Below are 25,713 nucleotides of genomic sequence, written 5' to 3'. Positions count from 1 at the left end.
AGCATTGATTATCTCCATTGCACCTAACAACTGGGTTACAGTAACTGACTTCCTGACTTAAGTCATAGACAGAGAACAACAGCCTCATTTTGTAGAGGAAGAAACGGCAGCCATTGATGCTGTGGCCCGCCGGCACCACGCCAGCAGTTAGGAGACCCCCAAGAGCCAGAGCCTGTTCTGTCCACATTGTTTGACAGTGCATGAAATGACTGGCTGTGGAGGAAAGGACAGGCTCACCCCACTTGTCCCCTCGACTTTCTGTTTTATTTTTGTCTTAGCACTGTCTGCTTCTTGCCATTTGGCTTCTGGCTGCCTTTCCTTACTAGCACATAAACTCCAGGAGAACATGACCTCCTAGTCTTACTGCCAGATCTCCCAAGCATCAAATGCTTGCAATAGGTAAGGCTTCCAAATAGGTTTATTGTTTGGGTGATGGTTTCCCATCGCCAAGAAGGGAGGAACTAAAAATAAAAGCCCATTCCACATAGTACCTATAGAAGTTTGTATTTGCTGTGGGTTTTTCTGATAAAAGCATCCATTTTGTATCACTGTGGATATTAATCACATTATTTTATGTTATATCACCTCAGCAGTTAAGAACATGGGCCCTAGAATCAGACTGTTTGGGTTCCATTCCGGGACCACTACTGACTAGCTGTGCAACTTTAGTCAAGTTGCTTAAGTTCTCTGTGCTTCTATTTCTTTATCTGAAAGTGTGGAGAACATTGTTGTAATGAAGATTACAGGAGATAACGCATGTGCATTAGTTTGCTAGAGCTGCCATAACAAAATGCCACAAAAGCCACTGGGTGGCTTAAACAACAAAAATCTATTTCCTCGCAATTCTGGAGGCTGGAAGTCCAAGATCGAGGACCAGCAGGACCAATATGTGGTGAGGCCTCTCTCTGTCTTGCAGATGGCCACCCTCTTGCCATGTCCTCACATGGTCTTTTCTCTTTGTACGCACACTCCTGGTGTCTCTCTTCCTCTTCTTTTAAGGACCTCAGTCCTGTTGGACTAGGGCCCACCCTTACGACCTCACTTAACCTGCATCACCTCCTCAAAGGCCCTTTCTCCAAATAGTCACACTGGGGCTTTAGTTACAACACAGGAATTTAAAGGGGAACACAATTCAGTCTATAACTGCGTGTAAAGAGAACAGCAGATCATCCCCTAAATGCTCCACGTGCTGACCTAATATCATGACGAGCAGTCTGGTGCAGGAGCGACAGCATCGTTTTATGTTTTTGGATCCGTTTATGTGCTGCACCCTAGGTCAGCAGGCCCAAGAGTTAGGGGACACTATCGGCCCCTTTCATCTGATGGCCTTACCAATGTGGGGCTCCGACCGGAGCCCAGCCCCCTGAGACCTGATTCCTGTGCCTTCTCACATCTCCAGCTGCCATCTCTGAACCTCTGAAAGGGGCATTTTCTAGGCATTTTCTTCCCTTTCTACAATACCATTCACCTTGCTTTATCCAGGATTCTGGTGGGTAAAACAAATAAAATTTATTCCAACAACCTGAATGAACAACAAATGACAAAGAGACTTTAATCATTTTCTCAAGTTGTTTGTTTCAAGGATAAATTTCACAGATTTGGAGCAATCATTCCATACCTTCTGCCGGTAATTCCTCATGCCGCACTGCGTCCTGTGTTAGCACACACGGCTCTAGTCACATGGCAGCAAAATAGATTCCACTGGAGATCTGTGGCTCCTGACAGCTGCCCATTGATTTGTAATTACTGTCAGCCTCTCTGCCCGTCTGTCAGGACTGGCCCCTGTTTACACTGAAGTTACATTGTTTTGTGTATGATACTGCTAATGTGGTGGAAAGCAGTTTATGTTTAGTAGGTAAGCTTTCCTCTTCTGACTTCTTTGTGTTACTGATTTTGCTTAATTTTACCCCACTAGCTCATGGAAAGCATCAAGATAAACTATAGTGAGAGGAGACTCATAAATATTTGAGCAAGGGCAACACAGAATTCATGTGGTTTTATTACTCAGACAGTTCTCCTCAAAAATTGTTTATATTTTTCATAGCCGGTTAAAAATCCCAAACTGGTCCATAAATTCAAATTGATAAAATGAAAGCTTGGGCCAAAGAGGGAAAAGTATCTCAGATGTCTATAAGAACTAGCTCAGGAATTTTTCACTTAATGGAATGGGTTAGAAGTAAACATAAGCTACCCAATGTCTTGGGGTTTTTTTTATTATTATAGTTTTCTACATAGACTCACAAAAGTTTAGAGTCCAGAAGGCAGTTCAGAAAAAAGTTTAAAATTCAGAGAAAATTTTTTGATCCCTGGATATACTGAGGCTATGTAAGGATGCAGCAAACTTTGAAAACTACATAAAATTTTTTACTTGTTAACCACAACGTAGTAGGGACATAAAATTGTAAATTCTTTTTCTGCCATTTTCCACAATCAGGGTGTAGTAGTTTTAGGAATAAACACAGTGTAAACATTAAGATGAAACATGTATTCACTGTGAATAGTAAAAATGTTAAACCAATTAATGGTAGAAAATAATCTGTAATTTGGCAGCTTATTTTTAACTATTTGTTGCCCTATTTGTTTGAATTAGAACTTCAGGGTTTTCCAAGACTACTATAACATCCATTATTCATTCACCAAATTGGTACTGAGTGCCCACTCTGTGCCAGGTTGTCTCCTAGGTTTTGAGCTTCAGGGATAACCAAAAAGCAAAACCCTTGCCTTCTCAGAGTTTACATGCTATTAGAGGAAACAGGAAATAATTAAATAAGCATGTGATATATTTAATGAATGAAAAAGCACTATAAAGAAAAACAAAGCAGCAGGGTGAAGAGAGAAAGTCAGAGAGGGATCCATGATTTTAGGTAAATGCAATCGTGGAGAGCCTCTGGAGGAGGTGATGTTTGCCCAGAGACCTACATGAAGTGATTGGTGGTTGAAACGGGGGCGGGCAGTAGTGCTTCTACTATTTTAAAAGAACTTGAAACCTAATTCACGGGCTCATAAGTTCTTTAAGTTGACTCAGCATGTTTCTTTCAAATTAAAACTTCTGTATCACATTTGCCTCTCAGTTCTTTGTAAATCAGAACACTTCACCTCCTGCTCAGAACCTGCAGTGGCTCCCCATTTCACTGAGAGAAATTCTGAGTTCCTATGCCAGCCTACGAAGCCCTTGGTGATTTGCCCTGCAGCCCCTAAGCTTGCTTCGGCTCCCTGGCCATACTTCTGTGTGACCTTCTGTCAGCGGCGCTTCAGCAGCCCCTTGAGGTCGGCATTGGCCCCTCCCCCTCCCCCACCACCCCAGAGAGCCATCCACATGGTTTATGCCTTTTTCAAGTCTTTGCTCAGATGTCACTCTCTCAAGGACGCCAGCCCTGGGACCACCAGATTTTTAGTCCTAGTCCCATGACCCTGCTCTACTATTTGTTCTTTTCTTTCTCTCTCTCTTACCACCTTCAGACATGCTGTGCAATTACTTACTTACTGTATTCTTTTTCTCATCTCTCTCTCCTCACTGAAACACAAGCTCCACCAGGTGGGGTGGGATATTCATCAGGTTTGTTTTCTCTGATGTAGCCTGAGTGCCTACAGTGATGCCTGGAACATAACTGATGCTCAGTTAATTATTTCCGAAAGACCATCAAATGCAAACCTGACGCTGTGTGCGCGCATGTTCACACCACTGGATTTATTCACCTGGGTTGGCAAAATCTAGGAACTCTGATCCCTCTTGTTTATTCAGTTTTATGGTCTATTAAACTTTATAGCCAGTTATTAAAATAGGCAATATTATATTATGGTATATTTATGTATGTGGATGCCAAACACTCTATTTTCAAGCAGTGGCTTTTAAGTGTTGCAGAGAAAAATATCCTGAAAACAAGGAACCATTTGGCTATTAGCAAAATAGCAATGATATTTCTCAGACTTAGCAAGGATCTCAAGAGGTCTCCTGGCCTAGTTGCTGTCATTTTGAAGCACCTGAAGCTGGCAAGGTTATACATAGTGACTTGGCTAAGGGTACATGGCTACTTGTGGACTCTTAAAACCCCTGCTCAGACCACATGCCCTCTATTTGGAATTTATAGGAACACATGAAAACCTTGTAGTATGTTTCTCATCGGTAGCCAGAGGATCTTGGCCAACCTTGCTATTAGCGGCTATTGCAAATAATCTCTACAAAGAAACATAATGCTCTACGTAAAGAATATTAAAAGAGATAACGGTGGCAATTGCACTGAATTTTCATCACTGGGTTTTCCTGTGAAACCTCAATTCTATCACAATTCCACATGCTTTGTATAGTTTAGGTGTTAAATTCACATGGATATGTATGTGTATATATATATATATGTCTCTCACTTACCAGGAGGGGAGGAGAAGGGAAGGAGACCATCTCTCTGCCATGGATGATCAGCAGCACCCTTGCTTCTTACCCATTTCCATGCCTTAACTGGGAGCGTGAAGCTAGAATGTGTGGCAGAGATGTAGTTGAAACTGCTTCAGGTCACCTCATTGTTTCCACAGCAATCACACCAAGACCCAGGGCGGTGCGGGGAGAGAATCCCACAGGAGGGGAGAGAAGAAAATCAGGGGGCACTGTAAGAATAGCACTGATTATGTGCCAGTGAGCGATTCACTTTTCGGATATCTCAGACTCAGTGTGGCCAAACCATGGGAATTGGGAATCGCAGATAACATTTCACAGCAAATGATAAAGTGCATTAAGGTGTGCCTTTTTCTCTTAATCGAGTTAGAGCAACACTTTGGAAGGTGTTAGTTTTAATTATAAACACAAACAGAAGCTCCCTGAAGTGGACAACTCTCTTATGCAGAGCCTGCATTTTCCCCTCTCTGGCATTCAAGAGAAAAAAGTCTGATAATTAAAAGGTGATCATCTATTAAAAATAGAAACTTCCCCCTATCTCAGAAGAGACAAAGGTAGTAGACATGAGCCTTTTTAAGTCCTGTTGTTTATCTTATATCTGAGGTGCATAGACTTTTAAAGGCTTGAAGTTTATGGGAAATGCTTTTCACAACCTTTACCAGGCACTGTTCTTTTGTCACATTTTGAGCTATATCTGATGGCTCGCCTAGGAATGGCATCTTCTGAGAGCTGTAATGAGGAGTAACTGTGTGCCAATCAAAAGAATGTTTATTTCCAGCATTGGCAGCATATACTTATTAGCATAGCACCTAATACAATGATTGCGATAGTGGGTAGGTAGAAAGTGACTTGAACAACAAAAAGAATAAAGAGATATTATAAACAAAATTCTCTAAGCAACAGTGTTCTTTCAGAAAATCATTATCACAAGCCAAAAATTGAATTGAATTCTTATAGTTATGAGCCAGCATTCCCCAGTAAAGGTATGCATCTCTTGTATGTTTTTGGATGCCTGTGATACTGCAGGCACCATTCTGGGAATAAGAATGTCCTCCAGGAGGGACAAGCCAGGTGCCCCCGGCTGACGGAACTTTGAGTCCCGGGAGTGGGTTCTGGCGCTCAGTGGTTACCACAGGATGTACACGGAAGTGTCACTCGCTCAGGCTGGAGACTTACAGAGGGATCCTCAGCAGAGTGGTGCTGTAGAGGAAGCCTGAAGTATGACAAGAATTATCCTAGAGAAGATGGATGGGCTGAGGGAGTGTTAGAAGCAGGACTAACACATGCAGAGGATCCATGAGAGTGACAGCATCAGTGCGTCCGTGTAGTCAGGGGCATGGGGGCAGATCATGAGGGCAGAAGAACTCTATTGTCTGGTCCTTCTTTATTCTGCGAGCAATAGGAGCTTTAGCAGGTTTTCTACATGATCAGATTTGCAGCCACATCACTTTGTCTATGTGGAGAAGGCCTTGGAGGGAGACCAGTTAGCGGACCATTGCTGGGATTCAGATGATGTAGTGACAGGTAGTGGGAATGAGAGTCATAGGAACATGGGGTGGGGAAGAGAGGACAGACTGGAGAATTATCGGTGATGTTGTCAAGAGGGCCCTGCAACTGCTTAGATTTGAGGAGTGAAGGGGAGGGTATAGGCAAGGCTGATACTCAGCATTCTAGCTTGGGCAACTGGGGGACAGATACAGGGGATGTTCACTGGACTGGGAACCCAAGAGAAGCGAGGTTAGGGCACAGAATATCATGATGGTTTGACCACACTGAGTGTGAGATATCTGAATGTCTAAGCAGACCACTGCACATAGAGATACGAGGCTCAAGAGGGAATCCAGTGTGCAGACACAGGCTTGGAACCATCGTGTAAATAGTCATGGAGTCATACACATTGATATTTCTTAGAGAGGACATAGAATGAGAAAATAAATGGCTCTCATAGGAAATCCCATGGAACCCAGCATTGAATGGTCTGGGAGTTAAAAAAAAATGGTCTTGAAAGAAGATTGAGAAGTAGACAGAAAAATAGGAAGTAAACCAGAAACACATGGCACTGTGGAAGCCCAGACAAGAGGTGGTGCTTCAGTGGAGGAAAATGGTCTGAACAGACATGTCAGATAAGATAAGGACCAAGAACTGTCCTTTTGGTTATTTTTATGCTATTTAATTTGTAGGCTCTTAATTACCTGTGAAACCCATGTGTGGTCAAGGCTAAAGTTTAAATACTTCTGGTTTCAGGTAACAAAAACCTTACGTCAAGGAGGCTGAAGCAAAAAGCAGATGTAGACCAATGATCTTCGTGTGTTTTGTCCTCTGAAGTATTCCAAACACCTTGAACATGTTTGGCGTTTGTCAGTGTTCGTTTAATATTTATTGCGTGAATTAGTAAATGAATCTCACATAATTAAATCTGTGGGTGGACAGTTCTAACCCCTCATGGTAGCAAGATGGCTGCAGTGGTTCCAGGAACACATACAGACACAATATCCGGGGGAAAGAGAGAGCTATCTCTTCTCGGTATCCTTTCCTAAAATAAAGAAAATCTTGCCCACGGGTTCTCCAGAATTACTCTTCATTTCTCATTCACCAGAATTTTTGGAGATAACCATTAGATTTTTTTCCCCTGATTTTGACAGACCGTTCCATAAATCAAAGTGTTCCAGGCACAGTCAGTTCCTGGGAGCTGCTGCCTAATATGAGCTATCCTTGGAAGACCCACCACATGCCATCCTTTCCAACTTCCTCTCTTGGGCCCCACCTATGAAATCAAAGTAGGGAATTGTACCTCGGGCAAGGTGGGCACCACTGCCTCACTCACATGCCCCAGCCTTGTGTGGCTTGATTCCTCCACAGCTACTGACCTGCACTGATGTAATGAGAAGGCACATCAGCCTTTGGAAGGCTTGTAGCTAACAGAAGGTCATATACTAAGGAAAGCTTTCCAGAACTCATACTTTTGCCTAAGACTTGTGTAGAGTTAGACAAGTCAGGGGCCATTTAACTTTAGTCCTCACCTAAATATCTGTAAAATAATGGTGCTCTGGTTCTGATCCCACTTGGCTTGCCTTCTAGCTATTCAAGGTACAGGGCAGCTTTTCATCTCCCTGGGCGCTTTTCTGACTGAATGTAACCCCAGGATCCTAGGCTGCTGCAGCAGAGCCATGCTTTTCTTTAATCCTCTCTCACTACTCCCAGCTCCCAGCCTGCCTGATGAAAGCAGTCTGTCTGCAGCCGGCTGGCCCTCCTGCTGTCTCTGGGAATACCCACAGACCGGCAGTGTTCTCTTCCATTCTGTGCTGCCCCTACTTGCTCTCTCGAGGGACATAACCCAGTGTGGGCTTTTGGACCATAGCCTGTCCAGAGTAAAGTGCTCCATAAATGTCAACGATGGCCTCCACCAGACAGATGTATCTGGCCTGTACTGCAAGTCTGCTCTTCTTAGATGCCTACCTCCCCTCACCGGTTCCCCTTCCCATGAGCAAGGGGAGCTGAGATTCCTTTGTGAGGCCTCAGGACTTCTCTGCAAGCCACGTCCACTCTGTGGTTCCATGTTGCCGCTCTCAGGCTCCCACTATCCACACACCCTGGAGTACGTTCCCCTGTCCCTTGCTCTCAGCTTCTCACTGCAGCAAATTTCTCTAAAGGAAAGATTAGCCACCAAACTGGCCACTCATTGTGATGTGGACCAGTTTAGCAACACCAAAGTAACCTCTCAGTTCCAGGAGTGGGGTCACTTTTGCATATTCATTAGACCCAATATTGTGATTCTCAAGTCTGTCCTGAGCTGTACAGGCCAGTAAAATTTTCAGCAGTCACAGAGATGTTAACCATCTGTGCTGGTCAGTCCCCCAGGCCCTGGCCATGTGTGGTTGTTGAGCACTTCAAATGTGGTTAGTCTGAATGAGGAACTGCATTTTAAATTTCCTTTAACTTTAACTCAAATAATAGCCACATGTGGCCAGTGGATACCCCACTGGAGCTCTGCTAGAGAAACAGAGCTACTTAAACTTTGAAATGGGAAGCCCTTATCACTTTCCTTCCCGAGTCTAGCCATCGAGGATGTTTCACACCTTGGATTCCAGTTACCCTCTTAACTATGAAAGGTCCCCTTGCACACGATGTGATTCTGTAAGGTTCACACCATCATACAGAAGTATAGGAGAGAAACGGAGACACTCAGTCTGTTTTATATTCAGTCTCTGCCCCAGTTAGATTGGTGATATAAAGATGCCCAGCATCAGCAAGATGCTAAAACCCTCTTTCAGCTACCAGCCTTACAGCCACAGTCATTACTGGAAACAGTGGCCAGAGCCATCATATATCTTCAGGCTAGATCATGTAACAACCAGTGGCTGTGGTATGAAGCTTGGCGTGGAGACATAGCCGCACCCGGACAGATGGAAGAAATAGCTCTGACAGATGCCACGGTTTGATGCAATGAGGTGTTTGTGGTCAGGGAAGCAGCTGAGAATCCATGGTGTGTTGAACCATGGTTTGTTGACCATGAGGGCCAGTAAAAGGCAGAAAATGTTTGGTAAATCCAACAGGAAACAGTGATAGGGAAGTGCAACTGAAACAAGTCACCCAAGGTCAATGCCACTTTTGTGATGGGAAGTCATTGCTACTCACATATTTAATGTTTTAAGCAAAATCCTTTCAGCTACCAACCTTCCTGTGAACAGAAGGAAAAAATTATTAACACAAAATAAGATATTAAGTCCAGAACAATAGCAGCAATAAGAAAAGGCAAGGTGATTCTTCAAGCTCAAAAACATGTAGATTCCATTCCATGTATGAAATCATTCAATCGTAGTACCACAGAATTGATTAAATCCTGAGATTGAAATACATCTTGCACAGATTTTCAAGAAAGTAGGTTCAGAAGAATTCTCTGAGTTATAAAGATGCCTGTATCAGACAGAAAGGAACCTCAGGGCTCTTGCACAGCTGTTCCTCTGTATAAATTGGCCAGAATAATCCAGACTTCTGGCTGAAAGTAGAGATTCTCTAACTTGTGGATCCAAAATAGAGCTTCCCTAATCTCACAGAATCCTGTAGTGTCTGCCTTAAATCTTATGATACACAAATACTTTTGATCACACACATATACACAGTGAGAGACACACAGACACACTCACAATGACTTTCCCTCACTGGGAAAGAAAATGTGCCAGAAGAGGGAAAAAGAAAGACTATAGTTCTTCACTTTGCAAATAAGACTTTCAGTTCAAGTCTTTTTACATGCTCAAGAACAAATATACTAATTACTAAGTAGGCAGTGTTTAATAGGAGTGTATTGCTTTCTATGTATGTTTAAAACTCTACAAAATGGTATCTGTAGCACCATTTAGTTTAATCACATCCATTCCCTGAGCTCAGGCAAACTGAAGAAATTATCTCCATCAAAAGTTGACAAATGCCAGGGAGCCATTTCCAGCTTCTTAGGTTTATAGCTTTTAATCCTTCAATGAAATCCTTAGATAAATTATTTCTTAGCTAACTGTTGCTTGGCACATCATTTTATAGACTATGAGAGCAGCCAGTGGCTTTGATTGCAATGACTTAAAAGGTTATTGGATTAACAGAAGCTTTTTCAAAGCTCTATATACTGTTGCTAAATGACACCTTTGTGGGTTACAAAACAATAGTTATGCCCCCTTTGTGGGAGGGTTTTTCCTACTTAATGGAAAAAGTTTATCAATGTCAAAACAAAACAAAGACATTGGATGAAGTCTGTTTCATGGCTCTTTAATAGTAGGGCCACTACCAAAGTCTCACTTCTTGGGAAACCACCCTTAATCTTCTAGGTAATTCATCAGGCACTCAATGGAGATGCCCTTTTTGGGCAAAGAGCATGTCTGAGAGGCTAAACTGAGAACATGGAACAGGCTGAACAGCAGCTCTTGTCCAAGGGGAAAAACAATTAGCAAATGCTCACATTAGGCTCTTCTGACATGTCTTCACAAATACAATCATTTGCTTTAACAGAGGTGGCTTCACTTTTTTATTTTGCTTTAATTATAGCTGTTGGTGAGCACCAGTAAATTCAAATATGCTTGAATTTTCACAAGTGTGCATGTATAAAGTCTACACATATGCATTACCAAGAAAGATGCAGTTCAGCTAACAAAGCCTAATGTTTTCAAGTCTAAAATTGCCGCATGATGCTTCACTTACATGATAATTTTTCTTATCTCATGATGTCCTTCATTATTCTTCTCTACAAGTACTAACAGAATTTGAGTTGCAACTATAACAACTGCATGCCTTATTTTTAAAGGATTGCTGTAGTGATCCTGTGTCATCCGTAAAGAATTAAAATTTCAACACAAGTCATTTTAAATGAGATCACACAACTCACCATCACCACATACCAGCTCAGAGCCCACTATTTATCTGACATTACACAAGTTATTTAAACTTTCTACTGTTCACTTGCCCTTCTACAATGAGGACAATTTTGGTGCCAGCTTCTTCAGATTGTCTTATATATTTATTTAATGAACAAGTGCCTGGCACATAATAAATTCCCAAAATATTGTTTAAGGGGTTATTATTACTATTATATATACAGTGTCCAGCATAGTGCTTGACACTGGACATGCCCCAGATGCTCCGAAAATGTTTCTTTCACTAGGCTTTTCACCTTTTCTTTCTTCCTCCCTTTGAGCATAGAGATTTTTTATGTAGAGCACAGCCTCAAGGGCTATACCCAGACTTGACTTATCAGCTTTTAAAAATAAAAATATAAAAACTTGATTGCCTAGCAGGGAGGGGGGAGTGTCAAAAAGAAAAGAAAAACACTTTATTAGCTAACAATAAACCTGAAATCCATCATGCACTTTCTATTCATGCTGTCATGTATCCAAACTGAGCAAGATAATACAAGGGAAAGGAAACCAAAATGGAAAACGGTTTGCTGTTTCAGCTTATCTGTTATCTCAGGCTTAATTGCAAGTTTCTGCGGGCCTCATTCTCAGTTCTTCCGGCTGTCATACAGCTAACACTGCTCTGGAAGGAAGGTGAGCATTATCGCACATGGTCCTTTGTTTTCAACGGACAGAAACTGAAGTCCCAGAGGTTAAGTGACTTGTTGCAAGCTAGTGGTGGCAAAAAACAAGAGCTGGCCCCACGCTCAGTCTGACTCCTTCCTCTGCCTGCTGCTGCTCTCTTCCCCCAGCTCCCCTGAGAATGAGTTAAGGGTGCTCACCAGCCCACCTCCCAGGACGCAGGCCTCCCAGGGAGCATGGCTTAGGACATACCCTTTCTATCGTCTACCAGTGGGTCCTTTGATTTCTTTTTACCTGAAACGGAACAATCATTCTCTTCCCTTGAGTCTCAAGACTGTTAAGGATCTGAGGGGTCCCCTATTAGCACTCTCACTTCCTCTCTGAGTTTCCGAACCATTTGAGAGGTGAGACAAATGGGAGGTCAAAGTAGGGTATCCCCTTTATTACTGATAAAGGCTGGTCTGGGGGATAACTCTCTACTCTGCCCCACCGCACAAGCCTGGACCTCAGATCAGCCCACCAAGAGGGAAAGTCTGAGTCCTGAGTCAACACTGGTCCAAGGGAAGGACGCAGAATACACCCCCTGCTCAGCATATGGATAGATTTGCCCCACCTGGTGGAGAAAGAGGAACCAGAGGTGACATCCCAGCCGTGAGGTGACTGGAGAGGGGCAAGACGCTGGGCAAAAAAGATAAGGAAGGCTTAAGGACAATGCCTCCTCAAGCAACCAGCAGAGGTGTGAGGAAGAAGTTTTCCCCTCCAACAAAAACTTTTTTTTTTTTTTGCTTAGTTTAACAAAGCTGCATGCAATTTTTTTGGTTTTGTTTTTGTATAAATGTAAGCATCTGTACAGAAAAAAACGTTAGTGGTTATTAAACCCTGTTTGTATCCTGCCAAGTTTACTTCAGAACTTTGCCAACCTGCATGCACATTTCATTTTGATGGCATCATAACCAACATGTACATATTGTTCTCCAATCCTGCCTCTGTACTTGACATTATTTCAAACATAGTTTTATGTATCAGCATCACCCACATGGTTGTTTCATTTGCATTTCTTTTGTTCCTAGCAAGGCTCTGCATTTCACAAGTGGCACCTGGGACTTAATTATTATTTATTCGTACAAATACTCTTCATACTTGAAATACTTATTTTATTAGCTATGTTTAGCTCATATTTTCCCATTATGCTCCTTTTTTTTCCCCTTGTATTTGATGTACAGCATTTTATTTTACAAATTAAAAATCAAAGTTTTGTGAGTGAGTCAGAACTACCCATCTGGCTTCCGTATTATACAACCTGAATAAATAAGTGTGTGTATGTGTATGTATACATTTATAACATTAAACTTTTAATGATTTGATATATAGATATAAAGTAACTCTTTATACTCATAGTCAACTATTACTTATTAAATAAGTATTTCTTATCCAACTAGAAATATGGTTTTAAACATAGGTTTAAAAAATTATATAAACCATAATGCATAGCCTAGAAAATTAGGTCCAGTCATGAGCCTAAGTTTAAAGTATTTTCTTCAAAATTAAAATTGATATTTTTATCTTAAATTCAAAGGGCCATATCTATCCTTCATATAATTTTTTTTTGAGAGGGCATCTCTCATATTTATTGATCAAATGGTTGTTAACAACAATAAAATTCTTTATAGGGGGGTCAGTGCTCAATGTACAATCATTAATCCATCTCAAGCCTAATTCTCGTCAGTCTCCAATCTTCTGAAGCATAACGAACAAGTTCTTACATGGTGAACGAATTCTTACATAGTGAATAAATTCTTACATGGTGAACAGTACAAGGGCAGTCATCACAGAAACTTTCGGTTTTGATCACGCATTATGAACTATAAACAATCAGGTCAAATATGAATATTCGTTTGATTTTTATACTTGATTTATATGTTGATCCCACATTTCTCCCTTTATTATTATTATTATTTTTATTTTTAATAAAATGCTGAAGTGGTAGGTAGATGCAAGATAAAGGTAGAAAACATAGTTTAGTGCTGTAAGAAGGCAAATGTAGATGATCAGATGATCAGGTGTGTGCCTATGGACTAAGTATTAATCCAGGCTAGACAAGGGCAGCAAAACATCCACGGATGCAGAAGATTTCTCTCGAAGCAGGGGAAATGAGGTTCTGAGCCTCACCTCTGTTGATCCCTAATTTCTCACCTGATGGCCCCCCTGCGACTGTGCCTGTCTTAGGTTGTTCCTCCCTTGAGGAATCTTACCTGTCTCTGGCTAACCAGTCATCTTCCGGGGCCATACAGGGAAATGTAAAGTTGGTAAGTGAGAGAGAAGCCATATTGTTTGAAAAGGTTAGCTTTTTACTTCTTTGCAGATTTATGCCCTGTGGCTTCTATGCCCAGCACTTGTCTCGAGGTATCTTTACCACCTGGAGGAATTATGATACTCGGTAAATTCGATATGAAGCACGAATTCTATTTAAGGGTTGTAATTAGGAAGGAAGAAGAAAAGCTATAGAGGTAGCATATGGAAGAAAACATGGGAGGATTGATTATTTCTTTGACATATCTTCTTGTAGAGTACCTTAAGCATGTATAGGTTTTAAACTACCAACTAATTTGCGCTCACATATTAACATAATAGGAATACGGTGACATAAACAAAGCAAATCTATAATTACCATCCATCTCCAGTGAAGCCAAGAAAACCATTTAGGCACCCTAGGCATTTGTGAAAATTTGTCTATGATATGATGGATATTGTCCAACTGTACTTGAACAGTCTGAAAGAAATCAGACAAATTAAAGCAGCCCATTTCTGGCATCTGTTCACATCCCATATGTTCTTTTAACCATAGATGGTCTATAGTCATAAGATTAGGAGCGCTACAACTTGCACCCCTCCCAACTCCTGGTTGAGTTCCAACAGTACAGATCTGGTCAAATTCGTTGTCTCACTGTATGCAAATGCCAGCCTAGACATCTCCCTCCTCATTCCAATGGCAAGTCCAGGAGACGGTGGACTGGATGCAGCCACAACCGCAGCATCGTCCGGATCCCTGTGGAGGCTTTTTGATGATCATCCCCCTGGCACAAGTCCTCCAGAGAGTGCTGATGCCGGAAGCTCCTCCTCATATCGTATCTTAGTTCATTTTCTGGGTATCCAAGCTAGGCCTTGATCTTCTGCATAGAAACAAACAGACCCTTTGCCCACACTTTGACATGCCCTCTATACCACTGTGCAGAACTCATTGGAGGTCAGCACACAGTAACTGCTTTTTTTTTTTTTTAAGAGAAAGTAATATTATCAGAAAAGAGTACCTCCATAGCTGATCATCTGACACCCTTTAAGTGATCAACATTAAGGATATTTAAAGCATGCGTTGATCTTTGATTTACCAATAGTTTTATCCTATCAAGGAGTAATCCCCCTTTTCTTTCTTTCTTTCTTTTTTTTTTTATTCTTTAATCTACACTTACATGAAGAATACTATGTTTACTATGCTCTCCCCTATATCAGGTCCCCCCTAACAACCACATTACGGTTACTGTCCATCAGCTTAGCAAAATGTTGTAGAATCACTACTTGTCCTCTCTGTGTTGTGCAGCCCACCCTCCCCTTTCTCCCCTGTCATGCATGCTAATCTTAATACCCCCCTTCTTTTTCCCCCCCCTTATCCCTCCCTGCCCACCCATCCTCCCCAGTTCCTTTCCCTTTGGTACCTGTTAGTCCATTTTTGGGTTCTGTAATTCCGCTGCTGTTTTGTTCCTTCAGTTTTTCCTTTGTTCTTATACTCCTCAGATGAGTGAAATCATTTGGTATTTCTCTTTCTCCACTTGGCTTATTTCACTGAGCATAATACTCTCCAGCTCCATCCATGTTTCTGCAAATGCTTGGATTTTTCCACTTCTTATGGCTTTGTAGTATTCCATTGTGTATATGTACCACATCTTCTTTATCCATTCATCTACCGATGGACATTTAGGTTGCTTCCAATTCTTGGCTATTGTAAATAGTGCTGCGATAAACATAGGGGTGCATCTGTCTTTCTCAAACTTGATTGCTGTGTTCTTAGGGTAAATTCCTAGGAGTGGAATTCCTGGGTCAAATGGTAGGTCTGTTTTGAGCATTTTGATGAACCTCCATACTGCTTTCCACAATGGTTGAACTAATTTACATTCCCACCAGCAGTGTAGGAGGGTTCCCCTTTCTCCACAGCCTCGCCAACATTTGTTGTTGTTTGTCTTTTGGATGGCAGCTATCCTTACTGGTGTGAGGTGATACCTCATTGTAGTTTTAATTTGCATTTCTCTGATAATTAGTGATGTGGAGCATCTTTTCATGTGTCTCTTGGCCATCTGTATTTCTTTTTTAGAGAACTGTCTGTTCAGTTCCTCTGCCCATTTTTTAATTGGGTTATTTGTTTTTTGTTTGTTGAGGCGTGTGAGCTCTTTATATATTCTGGACATCAAGCCTTTATCGGATCTGTCATTTTCAAATATATTCTCCCATACTGCAGGGTTCCTTTTTGTTCTATTGATGGTGTCTTTCGCTGTACAGAAGCTTTTCAGCTTAATGTAGTCCCACTTGCTCATTTTTGCTGTTGTTTTCCTTGCCCGGGGAGATATGTTCAAGAAGAGGTCACTCATGTTTATGTCTAAGAGGTTTTTGTCTATGTTTTTTTCCAAGAGTTTAACGGTTTCATGACTTACATTCAGGTCTTTGATCCATTTTGAGTTTACCTTTGTATATGGGGTTAGACAATGGTCCAGTTTCATTCTCCTACATGTAGCTGTCCAGTTTTGTCAGCACCATCTGTTGAAGAGACTGTCATTTTGCCATTGTATGTCCATGGCTCCTTTATCAAATATTAATAGACCATATATGTTTGGGTTAATTTCTGGGGTCTCTAATCTGTTCCACTGGTCTGTGGCTCTGTTCTTGTGCCAGTACCAAATTGTCTTGATTACTATGGCTTTGTAGTAGAGCTTGAAGTTGGGGAGTGAGATCCCCCCTACTTAATTCTTCTTTTTCAGGATTGCTTTGGCTATTCGGGGTCTTTGGTGTTTCCATATGAATTTTTGAATTATTTGTTCCAATTCATTGAAGAATGTTGCTGGTAATTTGAGAGGGATTGCATCAAATCTGTATATTGCTTTGGGCAGGATGGCCATTATGACAATATTAATTCTTCCTAGCCATGAGCATGGAATGAGTTTCCATTTATTAGTGTCCCCTTTAATTTCTCTTAAGAGTGACTGGTAGTTTTCAGAGTATAAGTCTTTCACTTCTTTGGTTAGGTTTATTCCTAGGTATTTTATTCTTTTTGATGCAATGGTGAATGGAATTGTTTTCCTGATTTCTCTTTCTATTGATTCATTGTTAGTGTATAGGAAAGCTACAGATTTCTGTGTGTTAATTTTGTATCCTGCAACTTTGCTGTTCTAGTAGTTCCGATATCAGTTCTAGTAGTTTTGGAGTGGAGTCTTTAGGGTTTTTTATGTACAGTATCATATCATCTGCAAATAGTGACAGTTTAACTTCTTCTTTACCAATCTGGATTCCTTGTATTTCTGTGTTTTGTCTGATTGCCATGGCTAGGACCTCCAGTACTATGTTAAATAACAGTGGGGAGCGTGGGCATCCCTGTCTTGTTCCCGATCTCAGAGGAAATGCTTTCAGCTTCTCGCTGTTCAGTATAATGCTGGCTGTGGGTTTATCATATATGGCCTTTATTATGTTGAGGTACTTGCCCTCTATTCCCATTTTGCTGAGAGTTTTTATCATGAATGGATGTTGAATTTTGTCAAATGCTTTTTCAGCATCTATGGAGATGATCATGTGGTTTTTGTCTTTTCGTTTGTTGATGTGGTGGATGATGTTGATGGATTTTCGAATGTTGTACCATCCTTGCATCCCTGTGATGAATCCCACTTGGTCATGGTGTATGATCCTTTTCATATACTGTTGAATTCTGTTTGCTAATATTTTATTGAGTATTTTTGCATCTACATTCATCAGGGATATTGGTCTGTAATTTTCTTTTTTGGTGGGGTCTTTGCCTGGTTTTGGTATTAGGGTGATGTTGGCTTCATAGAATGAGTTTGGGAGTATTCCCTCTTCTTCTATTTTTTGGAACACTTTAAGGAGAATGGGTATTATGTCTTCTCTGTGTGTCTGATAAAATTCCGAGGTAAATCCGTCCGGCCCCGGGGTTTTGTTCTTGGGTAGTTTTTTGATTACCGTTTCAATTTCTTTGCTCATAATTGGTTTGTTTAACTTTTGTGTTTCTTCCTTGGTCAGTCTTAGGAGGTTGTATTTTTCTAGGAAGTTGTCCATTTCTTCTAGGTTTTCCAGCTTCTTGGCATATAGGTTTTCATAGTAGTCTTTAATAATTCTTTGTATTTCTGTGGAGTCTGTCGTGATTTTTCCATTCTCATTTCTGATTATGTTGATTTGTGTTGATTCTCTATTTCTCTTAATAAGTTGGGCTAGAGGCTTATCTATTTTGTTTATTTTCTCAAAGAACCAGCTCTTGGTTTCGTTGATTTTTGCTATTGTTTTATTCTTCTCAATTTTGTTTATTTCTTCTCTGATCTTTATTATGTCCCTTCTTCTGCTGACTTTAGGCCTCATTTGTTCTTCTTTTTCCAGTTTCGATAATTGTGATGTTAGACTATTCATTTGGGATTGGTCTTCCTTCTTCAAGTGTGCCTGGATTGCTATATACTTTCCTCTTAAGACTGCTTTTGCTGCGTCCCACAGAAGTTGGGGCTTTGTGTTGTTGTTGTCATTTGTTTCTATATATTCCTTGATCTCTATTTTGACTTGTTCATTGATCCATTGATTATTTAGTAGCATGATGTTAAGCCTCCATGTGTTTGTGAGCCTTTTTGTTTTCTTTGTAGAATTTATTTCTACTTTTATACCTTTGTGGTCTGAAAAATTGGTTGGTAGAATTTCAATATTTTGGAATTTTCTGAGGCTCTTTTTGTGAGCTAGTATGTGGTCTATTCTGGAGAATGTCCCATGTGCCCTTGAGAAGAATGTATATCCTGTTGCTTTTGGATGTAGAGTTCTATAGATGTCTATTAGGTCCATCTGTTCTAGTGTGTTGTTCAGTGCCTGTGTGTCCTTACTTATTTTCTGCCCGGTGGATCTATCCTTTGGGGTGAGTGGTGTGTTGAAGTCTCCTAAAATGAATGCATTGCAGTCTATTTCCCTCTTTAGTTCTGTTAGTATTTGTTTCATATATGCTGGTGCTCCTGTGTTGGGTGCATATATATTTAGAATGGTTATATCCTCTTGTTGGACTGAGCCCTTTATCATTATGTAGTATCCTTCTTTATCTCTTGTTACTTTCTTTGTTTTGAAGTCTATTTTGTCTGATATTAGCACTGCAGCCCCTGCTTTCTTCTCACTGTTGTTTGCCTGAAATATGTTTTTCCATCCCTTGACTTTTAGTCTGTGCTTGTCTTTGGGTTTAAGGTGAGTTTCTTGTAAGCAGCATATAGATGGGTCTTGCTTTTTTATCCATTCTATTACTCTGTGTCTTTTGATTGGTGCATTAAGTCCATTTACATTTAGGGTGACTATTGAGAGATATGTACTTATTGCCATTGCAGGCTTTAGATTCGTGGTTACCAAAGGTTCAAGGTTAGCTTCTTTAGTATCTTACTGCCTAACTTAGCTCGCTTATTGAGCTGTTATATACACTGTCTGGAGATTCTTTTCTTCTCTCCCTTCTTATTCCTCTTCCTCCATTCTTCATATGTTGTGTGTTTTGTTCTGTGCTCTTTTTAGGAGTGCTCCCATCTAGAGCAGTCCCTGTAGGATGTCCTGTAGAGGTGGTTTGTGGGAAGCAAATTCCCTCAGCTTTTGCTTGTCTGGGAATTGTTTAATCCCACCATCATATTTAAATGATAGTCGTGCTGGATACAGTATCCTTGGTTCAAGGCCCTTCTGTTTCATTGCAATAAATATATCATGCCATTCTCTTCTGGCCTGTAGGGTTTCTGTCAAGAAGTCTGATGTTAGCCTGATGGGTTTTCCTTTATAGGTGACCTTTTTCTATCTAGCTGCCTTTAAAACTTTCCTTGTCCCTGATCCTTGCCATTTTAATTACTATGTGTCTTGGTGTTGTCCTCCTTGGATCCTTTCTGTTGGGGGTTCTGTGTAATTCCATGGTCTGTTCGGTTATTTCCTCCCCCAGTTTGGGGAAGTTTTCAGCAATTATTTCTTCAAAGAGACTTTCTATCCCTTTTCCTCTTTCTTCTTCTTCTTCTGGTACCCCTATAATAAGAATATTATTCCTTTTGGATTGGTCACATAGTTCTCTTAGTGTTGTTTCATTCCTGGAGATCCTTTTGTCTCTCTCTATGTCAGCTTCTATACATTCCTGTTCTCTGGCTTCTATTCCTTCAATGGCCTCTTGCATCTTATCCATTCTGCTTATAAATCCTTCCAGGGATTGTTTCACTTCTGTGATCTCCTTCCTGACATCTGTGATCTCCCTCTGGACTTCATCCCATTGCTCTTGCATTTTTCTCTGCATCTCATTCCATTGCTCTTGCATTTTTCTCTGCATCTCTGTCAGCATGTTCATGATTTTTATTTTGAATTCTTTTTCAGGAGGACTGGTTAGGTCTGTCTCCTTCTCAGGTGTTGTCTCTGTGATCTTTGTCTGCCTGTAGTTTTGCCTTTTCATGGTGATAGAGATAGTTTGCAGAGCTGGTATGAGTGACCGCTGGAACAGCTTCCCTTCTTGTTGGTTTGTGGCCTTCCTCTCCTGGGAGAATAGCGACCTCTAGTGGCTTATGCTTGTCAGCTGTGTGCAGACAGGGCTTCTGCTACCTGCCCGTTTGCTATGGAGTTTATCTCTGCTGTTGCTGTGGGCGTGGCCTGGCTGGGGCTGCTCCTCCAAAGTGGTGGAGCCCCATTGGAGGGGGAGCGGCTGGGAGGCTATTTATCTCCATAAGGGGCCTCTGTGCTCCCTGTTGCCCAGGGGATTAGAGTGCCCAGAGATCCCAGATTCCCTGCCCCTGGTCTACGTGTCCTGTCCTGCCCCGTTAAGACTTCCAAAAAGCACTCTCTAAACCAAAACAACAATAGCAACAATGAGAGAGGAAACAGAAAAAAAAAAAAGGAAAAAACACGTGTCCTCAGGCGCCGGTCCCAGGCACCTGCTCACTGGTCCTGCTGCCCTGCCTCCCTAGCACCGGGGTCCCTGTCCCTTCAAGGCTTCCAAAAAGCACCCGCCAAAAAAATAAATAAATAAACGGGAAAAATGTGCAATATTTTTTGTCCTCAGGTGCCGGTCCCAGGCACCTGCCCACCGGTCCTGCCACCCTGCCTCCCTAGCACTGGGATCCCCATCCCTCCAAGGCCTCCAAAAAACACTTACCAATAAAAAAGGGAGAAACACATGACCCTCTCTGTCCCCAGGCACCGGTCCCAGGCACCTGCTCACCGGCCCTGCCACCCTGCCTCCCTGGCTCTGGGGTCCCTGTTCCCCTAAGGCCTCCAAAAAGCACTTGCCAAAAAGAAAAAAATGGGAGAAACGCGCGATTTTCTTTGTCCTCAGGCACCGGTCCCAGGCACCCGCCCACCAGTCTTGCTGCCCTGCCTCCCTGGTATTGGGGTCCCCGTCCCTCCAAGGCTTCCAAAAAGCACTCGCAAAAAAAAAAAAAAAGGGAAAAACGTGCGATTTTCTTTGTCCTCAGGCACCGGCCCCAGGCCCCTGCCCACCAGTCCCACCGCCCTGCTTCCCTAGTATTGGGGAAAATGCGCAATTTTCTTTGTCCCCAGGCGCCGGTCTTAGGCACCCGCTCACCAGTCTTGCTGCCCTGATTCGCTGGTTTTGGGGTCCCTGTCCCTTTAAGGCTTCCAAAAAGCACTCGCCGAAAAGAGAAAAAAAAAAGGGGGGGAAAACGCGTGATTTCCTCCATCCTCAGGCACCGGTCTCAGGCACCCGCCCACCAGTCCCGCAGGGAAAATCGCGCTATATTCTTTGTCCTCAGGCACCAGTCCCAGGCACCCACTCACCGGTCCCACCGCCCTGCCTCCCTAGCACCGGGGTCCCTGTCCCTTTAAGGCTTCCAAAAAGCACTTGCAAAAAAAAAACCGCTCCTGTTTCTTTCCACTCGCCAGGAGCCGGGGGGAGGGGCACTCGGGTGTTGCCGGGCCGGGGCTTGTATCTTTCCCCCTTCCCAAGGCGCTGGGTTCTTGCAGGTGTGGATGTGGTCTGGATGTTGTCCTGTGTCCTCTGGTTTCTATTTTAGGAAGAGTTTTCTTTGTTATATTTTCATAGATCTATGTGTTTTTGGGAGGAGATTTCCACTGCTCTACTCACACCGCCATCCTGGCTCCGCCCCCCTCCTTCATATAATTTTTAATGTTATTTAATGTAACTGTTATTACATGGTATACAAAAGAACCTAACATAATTCCTGTTACCTATTCTCCATGGTGTCATTTATGTACTAAAAAACATGAGTTAACCTTACGCTTTGACAAAATTTAATTGGTCAGAAGTTGATGCCAATCATCCTAAAACCAGGGAATATTCCTAAAGCAAAACAATCAAAATAACAAAAACAACAAACCCCACCAAAAAAAAAACAACAAAAACTACTTGGAATATTGTGACAAAGGTGACATCTTATTATAGGTGGGTACAATCAATTCCTAAACAAAACAAAACAAAACAAAATTTTCAATGTATCATTGAGCCAATCCTCTGGAATACAACTTTTACATAAATCGTACTTCAGGAGCATTATAAAACTTCTCTGAAAAACAGGATCCTCCTCTGATATGTGGTCTCCATCTACTCTGAACACACGTCTTCTGTTTTCCTTCACCTGCCTCTCAGGGCTTAACTTCTCACTCTTGCTTCTCTTTCCCAACGCGCCCACCAATAGAACTCACCCTGAGTCCCTCTGTCTCTGCATTTCTGCATTTCTTCATCACAGGTGAACCAGCTCTTCCCCCCGACCCCCAGGCAAGCCTGTTTTCTCCTCTGCCATTGGCACAATGCCTGGCTTATGGGAGGTGAAGTGGCGGGTGTGCTGGCAGGGCCCTGGAGGCAGCTGACTAGGCAGTAGTTTCTACAAGAATCACCGGCACCTAAAAACACATGGCTCCCTTCCTCTCGAGGTCACTGTAAGAGTTGGTAGTTTCTCGTTTGGGATGCATGCTTTTCATTAGAAGCTGTAAACGGGTGTTTGTCAGTGGAGTGAACTAATTCAGTCTCACCTTCCATTCCCTCTCCTTGATTTGGTGTTTACTTGACTCTACTAAGATCTTCATTTCTTGTGCCTCACAAGCTGAGGAGGAAAATAAGGCCAGTACAACTTCCTTGACCAGTTCTCTATCTTAGATCCATTGCTTTCTCTGTCTCATCGTTTAAATCCATGATGTTGAGCTGCCCTCTCTTGTGTGTTCTCTCCCCTGCCGCTCCCGTGACCTGACTTTACCTTGTCGCCTCTGTCTGCCTCGGGTTCACGTTTCACTGGTTGACCGCCCCTGCTGCTCTCTCTGGTTTGACAAGCCAGCCTGCTGCTTCCTGGTCCTCCCTGAGGCTTCAACCAGCTGTCTCTGTTCCATGTTCGCCACGCAAACAGCATTTTCTGCCCTGACCCTCATCATGACCAGGCACTGTTACCATTCCAGGTTCTCATGCCTACCTGGATTCCTTACCATCAGTCCAGTGGTTCTCAAAGTGTGGAACCCTGACCAGTGAAAGCAACTTCCTCATCACCCAAAAACTTGTCAGACATGCATATTCCCAGTCCCATCCCAGAGGGACTGAGTCAGAATCTCTGAGGGTAGGGCCCAGCCATCTGTGTTTTAATTTCCCTTCAGGGAATTGTGATGTTCTCTAAAGTTGAGATTTGCCACCTCAGCCCATCTCATCTCTTCTCCTGCCCTCTCCCTTCTCCTTATTCAGACTTTACTAATTTTGGTAGGAAACACTGGAGGCTATTGTGTGCCATCGTGAAAACCATTATTACAGATAGTTTTAGAAAATCACAAACTCTTTCTCATCCACGATAATGAGTGATGGTGATGCTCTAGATAGAGAAAGGTACAAATAATCCATGAGACTCATCTAAATCAGGAGGGTTAAGAAAAAAAAACAGTTTTTCTAATAATTCCAATTTAAAAATGCTGGTAAAGATGCTGATAAAACAGTGCTGGTAAATAACAAGAAGACATGGAGAGTTGAATAATCTTTAAATTAACCAATCTTGGAATTACCAAGTGTTAGGAATTCCCAGCTAACCTCTTAGCTTGATTGGTTTATGGGGTCCATTACATTAATGTTTCTACATTAATGTTAGTGTATGTTTGGAAATGTCATTAGGAATTTTAAAATAATAATTACTTAACAGTGGCAGCATCGTCTATCTCCATGTTATATGCAGCCAAATCAAATGATTTTCACTTGTCATTACCAATCTCGGTCATAAATGACATTAATAATGAATTTTTTGTACCTGTTGAATGGTTTTAATTCATTTCTATTAGGGATGTGTGTGTGTGTGTGTGTGTGTGTGTGTGTGTGTGTGTGTGTGTGTGTGTGTAGCTAGATAGGTAGGTAGGTAGATAAAACATGGTTATCAGTGTCAGTATTAAAGAAATGATCAGTTAAAAAATTTGTGTGGTCTTTACATTGCTGCTGGGTAAATAGAAAAACCCTTTAGAAATTTTTTCACAAGGTCCAAGTGGGTATCATCAGATATGAGAACATTAATGCAGATAAATTTCACTCTATTGGAATCCCTTCTACAGGCTCAGAATTCTAGTTTCAGAAAAGATTTCATACAGGAAGATGGATGATGGTCAGCAGAGCTTTTTTTTTCATAGTAGCGTAAAACACTGGAAATCCCTTGGTAACCAACCACAGGGAGATAGCTAAATAGATGTCAGTTTATTGATCCAATACAATCATTAAAATGCTAATTGTTTTAAAAACACAAAATTTCATACATAGTGAGATTACAACTATGAAAACTATGCAAAAAATAAACTGTTCCGTATTTCTTCTTTTTTTCCATGTCTTATTTCTTTTTTTTTCCTCCGTTTTTATTTTTTCAATGGAAATGTGTATTTAGAAATTACAACAGTGGAATCCCCAAGACAGCTTCCTCTCCAAAGTGTTTTGGGCCTTTGTGACTTAGCAAAGGTAGTTTTACTCCATAGGGAGCTAAATAGAGAGTTAATCACATCCCAAGGAGGGCCTCTCTGTTACTAGAAAAGGCTCTACCACTAAGCCAGCTGCGTGAATGAAACCGAGATTCATGCAGAGAATCTAAAGTAATCCAGCTGCAGGCATATCTTTTTTCCCAGTGTTGGATGTGTGGTACTTTGAAGTTTCAAAAAGTACAGCAGTCATTTGATTTCATCTTTGCTGCGGAGAAGCAGAACCTGGCAAAGGCACTGAAGCCCCTTCTCCTCTGATTGTCTTACCCACAACTTCTATTACACTTGGAACATCAAAAGTCAAAGTGGTTTCCTAGGGATGTGTTCAACTGAATGGCAGCTGCATCATTATTCCAGCAACTGTGAACTTTAAGCAGAGATACTTCCCACGGGGTCAGTCTGATCACGCTACATTAAAGCATGTCGCGAGGACTGGGGAGCATCCGTTACGGGATGGCGATGCATTAACATTCACAGCCGCAGCCCTTCCCACTCTGAAGACTCTGTATATTTTCCATAGCATTGGCCTTCTGCTCTACTCTTCTTAATGAGAAGTAGCAAGCATATTATTAATCACAGTCATAACTACTACTACTAACATTTGAGGCTTACAAAAAAACCAAATGAAAAGAAGGGGGGAAAAAACCCACAATCTTCAAGTGCCCGGTGCTTTATATCATCTGCTTCAGATGATTTTTTTATATCCATTGTATATTTTCTTCTATGGCTATGGAAGATTCAGGTCAAATATCATATGTCCTTGAGCCATGTGCTGACTAATGCCTGTCAGTTTGTAAATTACTCTGTTGAACATGCGTTTCATCGGGCTGATTCTCGTGATGGGGGATGCAGGAGGGCAGGAGATCCTTTGCCACCACGTAGCGCTGTGTATAAAATTAAGGCGGTGGGAGGGGCACAGCAGAAGGAAAAGATTATTTATCCAAGATTAACCTTGGAGTCATTTCACTGTTTCATTTCCACAAGTAAATCATCTTCCAGCTTTACAACAGGTAATGCTTTACTGTTTCTGTGTTCCTGACTAAGCATAAGTCTTTCACCTGGATATTTATTCCTCTTAGTGAAACAGCTTTCAGTCCTCTTTAAAAATTAATTCGA

The 25,713-nt window shown here is 41.8% G+C and overlaps 1 protein-coding gene across 16 annotated transcripts in view; it reads left to right on the top strand.

The window, feature by feature from the left end:
• PHACTR1 (phosphatase and actin regulator 1) overlaps nucleotides 1-25,713 on the top strand; it is a 509,978-nt gene that overhangs the window by 397,855 nt on the left and 86,410 nt on the right. The window lies entirely within an intron of this gene.

Source organism: Manis javanica, chromosome 16 (assembly GCF_040802235.1).
Source record: "Manis javanica isolate MJ-LG chromosome 16, MJ_LKY, whole genome shotgun sequence".
Classification (NCBI taxonomy): domain Eukaryota; kingdom Metazoa; phylum Chordata; class Mammalia; order Pholidota; family Manidae; genus Manis; species Manis javanica.
Note: the sequence above shows the minus strand (reverse complement) of the source record. Positions and strands in the feature narration are given on the sequence as shown.